The 7,354-nt window shown below is 32.1% G+C and overlaps 1 long non-coding RNA gene across 1 annotated transcript; it reads left to right on the forward strand.

Moving 5' to 3' along the window:
- Positions 1-311: 311 nt before the first annotated feature.
- On the forward strand, positions 312-7,354 carry LOC124454319. Its single transcript, XR_006951398.1, has 3 exons — positions 312-685; positions 5,960-6,348; positions 7,238-7,354. It is a non-coding gene; the product is annotated as an uncharacterized LOC124454319 (long non-coding RNA).

Below are 7,354 nucleotides of genomic sequence, written 5' to 3' on the forward strand. Positions count from 1 at the left end.
AACAGAAATGTGTTTTTACAAAGGTATAATCTTTAGATTTGACAAACTTTCATAGTTTCTTGTTCATAGCACCAAAAACAATATTCAACAAAAATAGGTAGAAGTTGTGCAGCAAATCTAATTTCAGTTATTAGTAATATTTCTACAGTGAAAAATTCTTTCTAAAAATACTTATTCTGGTCTTTCACCAAATATTATTATCGTAAAGTCTATAAAAATTTGCATTTTTATAATCCACTCTCAACGTTGTTATTTATAATTTTTTTATTATTTATTTAGATGTTTATCCAAAGCCATATTTCATTATTATGAGCTTTGATAAAATATACTCTGTTGATTCTATTACTGGAGATATTCATGTCAGCACTATTAATGGCTCCAGTAAGAATAAATCTGACCATGCATCAAGATATAATGACATAGAAATTGATGTAGTTGAGAATGTGCTTTACTACATTGATGACAAAGACATCAAACGGGGAAATCTTGACTTGACTAGAAACGAAATTTTTGCGAAAAATGTTTTTGCTCATGACATTACAGTTGACTGGATTGGTCGTCGTATCTTTTACATTGACTCCACCAACATTATTTACCAAATTTTTTTGAAAAAGAACATTACAAGTGTTATGAGGCTTCAACCAGGCTTACAATTTTCCAGCATTGCATTTGACTCAAAACATGGGTAAGGCGATATTGAAATTCTTTTTATTTACTTGTAAGCGTAAAATTAATAAACTATGTCACTCTATTGGAGGGTTTTCTTACGTAAGGTAAGAGTTTTTGTTTTTAGAGACGGTGTTTTAATTTAATAGAAAAATTGAATTTTATAAGTCCGTATTATGGTTTGTTATTTAAAGGTTTAATAATAGAAAAAAATATCGATTTTCCGGGGAAATCAAAACTTGCTTTTTCCCGAGGGAGCGAATATGAAGTATTTTGTTGGCTATAAAGAAACAAACGTCATATAGTTCGACAGATTTTTATTAAAATCAACATCTTTCGGAGAGATTTGGCCAGCAAAATTTTATTGCGTGACTATAAGGCATTTCAAACCAACTGCAATAATGAACACGTTTCGTGTGATTATTCAGCACACATGCAGTAGAAAATACCAGGGGCGGATCTAGGATTTTTCAAACATCAGTCATAAAACGTCGAAGGCGCTCCGCACCTGGGGGGGGGGTCTGAGGCATTCTCCCCTGAGAAATTTTGAATTTCAGAGCCTTGAAAATGCCATTTTCAGCATTTTAGAGCAATACAAAATGTATTTGTGGGCATCGTTTTTGCGTAAAACAACACATTTTGCTTACGTTTTTTTTCAAAAAAAAAAAAAATGAAGTGAACAATACTTGAATGTTTTGCCAAATATTTAGGCTCATTATCATGCCAAATATATGGCTCATTAGCATGTCTAGAAACGTAAAATTTATTTTACAATAATGCTATTCAAAAACAGATATAGTCTTTAAAAATTTCTACCAAGTTGTCAGGCATAGACCCCTCTAGAGACCCCCATTCAAACCTCTATGTAATGAGTTTAGTTAAGTTAGAAATTTGGTACTACAAGTGACAGTTCATAGATATAGAAAAGCTCAGACTTCAAACCATGCAAGTTTATTGTAACCCTTTACCCATCTCCACATCGGTGCCAGCAAATTCACCTTTTGAGAAAAAACTCAAAATTTTTTTCAGCCAAAGGTTAAGCAAAAATTATCAGAGTGAAAATTTGCAGTTAAGGATAGCTAATGCCATAAATGCTTATTAGGCATTTCACTAGACTATTATCTCCTGTACGTATATGCAAGGTGTGCTATATAGCAATCACTAGTAGCATTGTATTTGCAAATGCAAACAGAATGTAACCAACATGTCTTTAATTATATAATTACATGAATGTTAAAATTGGTTCATGTGTCATGCTTACTGGTTATGATAAATATCTTTTCATATGATCAAAGCTTGTTTAAATGTAAATCAGAAATAATTTAGTTTAGAAATTATAATGATCATCAGAAAAATTACCTAGTGATCATGAAAAATACTTTGCTGTTTTGCCAAATTTCAAGGTTTATCTGCATACATAGAAAGACATTTTTACTTTATAGAAAATGCTTTTCATACATCAATATCCCTTTGGAATTTATGGCAAACAATCTGGTATGAGCCGTAGATTAACACACCTTTACATCTCTACATGAGGTATTCAGTTAGAAAAGGGGACAATATGTGACATGGGACAACATTCCATGTATGTGAAATACTCAGGTTTAATACCATTCCAGTCAAATTGTCAAAATAAAAAGCTTCATGGATCAGAAGACTCAAAATCACAGGTTATAGTAAACAGCTTCTCATGTAATCAATGTTAGTTTTCTCAAATCTTAAACAATATGTAGTATAACTGTCCAATGATTGAATGATCAATGATCATAAACTGAAAACCCCAAACATTTGTTTATGATAAAGTAAATAATAGTATGGCGCCTTATGGCTACAGATTTTTGTCCATTGAAATATATTTGCAGGAATGTAGAATTTCGCTGCCGTATAACGGCCACGATTCCCCAACAAAGAAATCATAGCTAAAAGTCCTTCGTCAACAACAATTTTAGAAGCATCGATCTGCTTACCATACGCCATATTGACATAAATCGCATCACACACTCGCATAATTGACTTTGATATATTACATTCATGCATACACTTCAATTGTCCTTTACTTACGATTTTGGATGTAAATTTCTGCTGATAAAACTCAAAACAATGTTGGCTTTCTTTTGAACATCAATGACTGAAATGTCGCTCGCGAGATCGTCTTTGCCAAGCATTTAAAATTTATCCATAAATTTCCACCTCTTGAAAAATTCACATTTTGGACAGCAGCATTCATGTCAATATATGAATTTGTAAAAGATTTCCATAAATTCCATCTGATTGTAGTTTAGTTTCTATCATGCTTATTAAAATTACTATAAAACGATCAAACATTCAATTCAGACAGTGAGCTTGACTATGTTAGTTTAGTTGGCTATCAGTAGAAATCCGTCAAACCAATCACAATAAAGCAAAAATTCAAATGAACCAATTGTAAGATAGCAATTGGACTCTCTTATACGTCCGGCCACCCTTATTATCAGTCGAGACCATTCCAGACTGTCCACTGATCTGGTTATTGACCAATAAAATAAGCGTTTTTGACGTTCATAGACTCCTTTATCCGTCGAACCAGTCAAGCCACCCCGCTTATCAGTCGGTTATTCCAGGTCAATTAAAATTCAACTGATCTGGTTACCAACGAGATATTCATTGGATTAGTCATTAGTTTTCAATAATAAATAATGCGGGATTTTTATCACGAAGTAAATGCGATAAGAAAATAAGAATAATTAATGAATTTTTAATTAATATGAATAGGTAATTTTTGAATTTCAAACATCAGTCGCGCGACGGATTTGACATACTCTAGATCCGCCCCTGGAAAATACCATGCAGATCCTGAAATTTCAAAAATCGACAGCGATATTTAGGTTGAGCAACCAAAGAGCTTTGAAAAAAAGGTAACGACGGAGGGATCAATGTTTATATATGATGAAGTCATTAAATGAAATAAAACAGAGCGTTAGAAACTGAAATAAAATATTAAATAATTACTTTGCACATAAAACTTTTAGTCAAATACTCACAGAACCTTGGCTTTCCACAACCTACAAAAAAGTAGTACGACTTCAATGTGCAACTTAGTGTTGTACATTTAATTCCATTAATTGTTTAGGCTGGCCACCTAAGAGCGCTTTTCTATGACAGAAAATGCAATTTGCTTGACGCCTCCATGGTAATCATATGCTTAATAAGATATGCCCTACACATAGGATTTCAACAGATTGGGAGCATTGTTTGTTGCTATACTGTGCTCTTTTGTATACTTTTTTGAGGCAGTGTAAGGGATGTGCAACAATCTCAATACGGAATGGCAATAAAGTTTTAAAATATTCACGAATGTGGTGAACGTAAAAAACTTCAACTTTTCGTTTTGTAATGAAGATAAAAAGAACTACACACATTCCCACGTAGTTACATGAAAAATATAAAAATGGATTTTAGTTTTCAAAAACGTGGCAATTTAGAAAAACATAAAATATATCAAGTTTATAGTTTTTCAAGGCTTCTTTTAACTTGCATTGAATGGCAGAGTATATTGAAAAGTCAAGAGCTGCAATTTAAGTGGCTGCACACTTCCCTTTAATAAATCCAATCACACATCCAATCAAATCACCTGAATGGAAAATCATTTCACTACCTTTAGTTCATGCAGTGTTTCTTAGTGTAGCTTAGGCAAACGTTAGATCTGTAGCTGCTCCACTGATGATGAATCTGAAGATAATAATCATGTGATTGAAAAGAAATTGGCTTAAAAGCCTTGTGGATCGAGAACTTTCTGAATATGTTATAAATAATTTACGACTTTAAAATAATTTCCTCTTCTAAAGATTCCTATGAACTCTCCATTCATGAGAGCCTTCTAATAAATAAATACAAGCCTTCACTCTTCGTGCAAGGAGGTTCCATTCCACTTAACCTCTCTTAACTTCACTAAATTTTACTTTCCAACTTCTTTATCATGTAATCCATTTAACAGCGCCTCCTTTAGTCGTAATTCAACACCTTTTGTAAATACAATATCTTGTCTTAAAATCTCATTATAAATTATTACTTGCCTGAATATGTCTTGAATAAGAACGAAATGTCAGTATAAATTCAATTTTACACCTTTTGGTCTATTTCTATAGCTCTAATTAAAATTTTATGTTAGGCATTAATTGTTATCATATTACAAGAAAAAGTTAGGTTTCACGAACACAAAAAGCCAAAAGAACGGTAATATATACGAGAAAGTTTTTAAAGAGTTCGGGGCAAGTAGCAATGAACGACAAGAACACATGGACTTTACTGTTACTCAAATGCGTAATACATTTAAGAAATGTATTGGAGAATGCAAATATGCTGCGATGATAATCAAAACTACCAGTTGCATCAAACATTTTCGATAAAGTAAAGGCCATAGTGTTCAAGCAGTTTTTGCAGCTTGTCCAATCCAAAGATTATAAAAAACACGAACATGACATGGCGATAGAGTCATCATTTTTAAATGATACCAATAGCGTTAGCTCCAGTGTCAATCTTCTTCTGATTGACACTGGAGCTAACGCTATTGGTATCAAGAGAGGGTTAAGATAGTTATAAAAAATCGTTTGTCCAAACAAACAGAAAAAAAGTATCAACAAAATACAATGTTTTTGAAGCTATAGCTCTTTTAAAAACATTTGTGGATGATGATCCATCCAAGGAGCTTCTAATTTTCATGCAAGATGAAACTGAAAAATTAAGAAAGCTTAAAATTGAAATGACAAAGCTTTCTTAATTTTATATCTACATGAAATGGTGCATAACATTTACCAACACTAAATTTTCAATTCGAACAAAAATTCCACGCATCAGCTAATTTTCAGCATTATCAATTACCAACACAATTCATTCAGCAGCCACTCCAAACTACAGCATTACTCATTCCGACAATAATCGCAAACAATACCAATCATTATAGAAGTTATGTGAATAAAAATAACATATTACATTTATTATTATGTTCTGAACCTCATGCAATGTTTAATTACTTCATATATTTTAGTTCGGTTTTTAAAAGAGAGATTTCAAATGATAAAGGTGATCTTTTCCTGTTAGTTACAATAGCTTTATGTTGCTATATCATCAAATTTTATGAATATGTTCCATTAAACCGTCTGTATATGAAAGTAGTTCCGAATACTTTGACAACATCTTTGTCTAAACTAAAAAAGTATTCTATCTTTCCTTTCTTGCATATATTAGCCTGCCAATTGTTTATGTATTTCAGTACGTATAGAGAAAACTAATGTACAAAACAAATATTTTTATTAAGGTATCTATTCTTGGCAGAAAGTACAGAACTTTTCTTATGGTTATGGAGCGTGAGTGCAAAAAAGCATCATATTCTTTCAGTTTCACTTCAGTCAATAGCACATGATCTAACGCTTGACATGGCTAAAGAGAAGATTTATTGGCGAAGTTCAAACGGAAATATATTTTCGTATGTTTACAACTCCCAAAATGTAACTGATTTTGGAACTTCACGAGGTCCCATGGCAGTATTTGGGGATTTCATTTATATCATAACTAGTGTTGGACGAAGTGTCGTTAGTGTCCATAACACAACAGATCAACGTATGAGACGCAAATATTTTCTTCCTGTAAACAACGCTTATCTTGATTTGGCTGTAGCTATGCACAGTATCACTCCTGACTCAAACGGTAGTTAAATATTTACTTATTTGAGATAATAATCTAAGACTTGCAAAAACTCCCACGCTAATGTTCATAAAATAGAAAGACGTTAAAAAGTTCAAAGTTACATTGCCTTAGTAAACGGTTGTTCTTCCTTCCAAAATTATAAAAAATTTGATGAACATTAAGTTCAAAGTGCAAAGTGTCTAATTTGGACATTTTGCCGTTTGTCTATTCTTATCAAACTTCTTGGGTGTTAAATTTAAGTCTTTATTGTTTCTTACATCATTTAAACAATTACTTGGGCTTGAAATCAGTCTTAAATAAAAAATCATGAAAATAGATTGAAAACGTCCAAATTGAGCATGTTTTGCAGTGAGCTTAATGTTTATCAAATTTTTTAAAATTTCAGTATATTGCAAAACAGAGTTTAAATTTTACATCTTTGGATTAAACTAGATTTGAAACTTTTCATTTTCTTTGTGCATGCTGTTTAAATTGAGGCGATTACGAAGTACTCACATGGTTTTTGAGATTAGTTTTTTCATTCATTTTACTTTAAATAAACAAGGCAAAGCCATGCCAAAATATATGAGCTTTGACACATTTTGTGAGAACTACTGATGAATTGATAATTTTCTGAACATTTTTCAATTATCTAACTTCTTTAGTATATCCCTTATAGTGTCCCAAACAGCCAGCAAATTTGTTCATACTCTGTAAATTTTCAACATTTATTTAATTGTTTTGTTTTTACGAAATGCGCGAACACCAAAATTACCAACATTGCATAACAAACTTGCTTGCTGGGTACGTCAACGTGGATACTGAGTGACAAATTGCGTTCTTTGAGGAAGAATATGTTTCGTTTAAAATCCCTGGTTAATTTTATTTTTAATTTTATTGATCGATATAGCGACAAGCACTTTTCACTTTCCTTTGTGTGGACCCAACACATACTATCGTAAAATTAATGGAACATTGAACTGCACGTGTATACTCAGGAGAGGATACTCAGGAGAATGTAACTCGT

The sequence above is a fragment of the Xenia sp. Carnegie-2017 genome, unplaced genomic scaffold (assembly GCF_021976095.1).
Source record: "Xenia sp. Carnegie-2017 unplaced genomic scaffold, XeniaSp_v1 HiC_scaffold_3, whole genome shotgun sequence".
NCBI lineage: Eukaryota > Metazoa > Cnidaria > Anthozoa > Malacalcyonacea > Xeniidae > Xenia > Xenia sp. Carnegie-2017.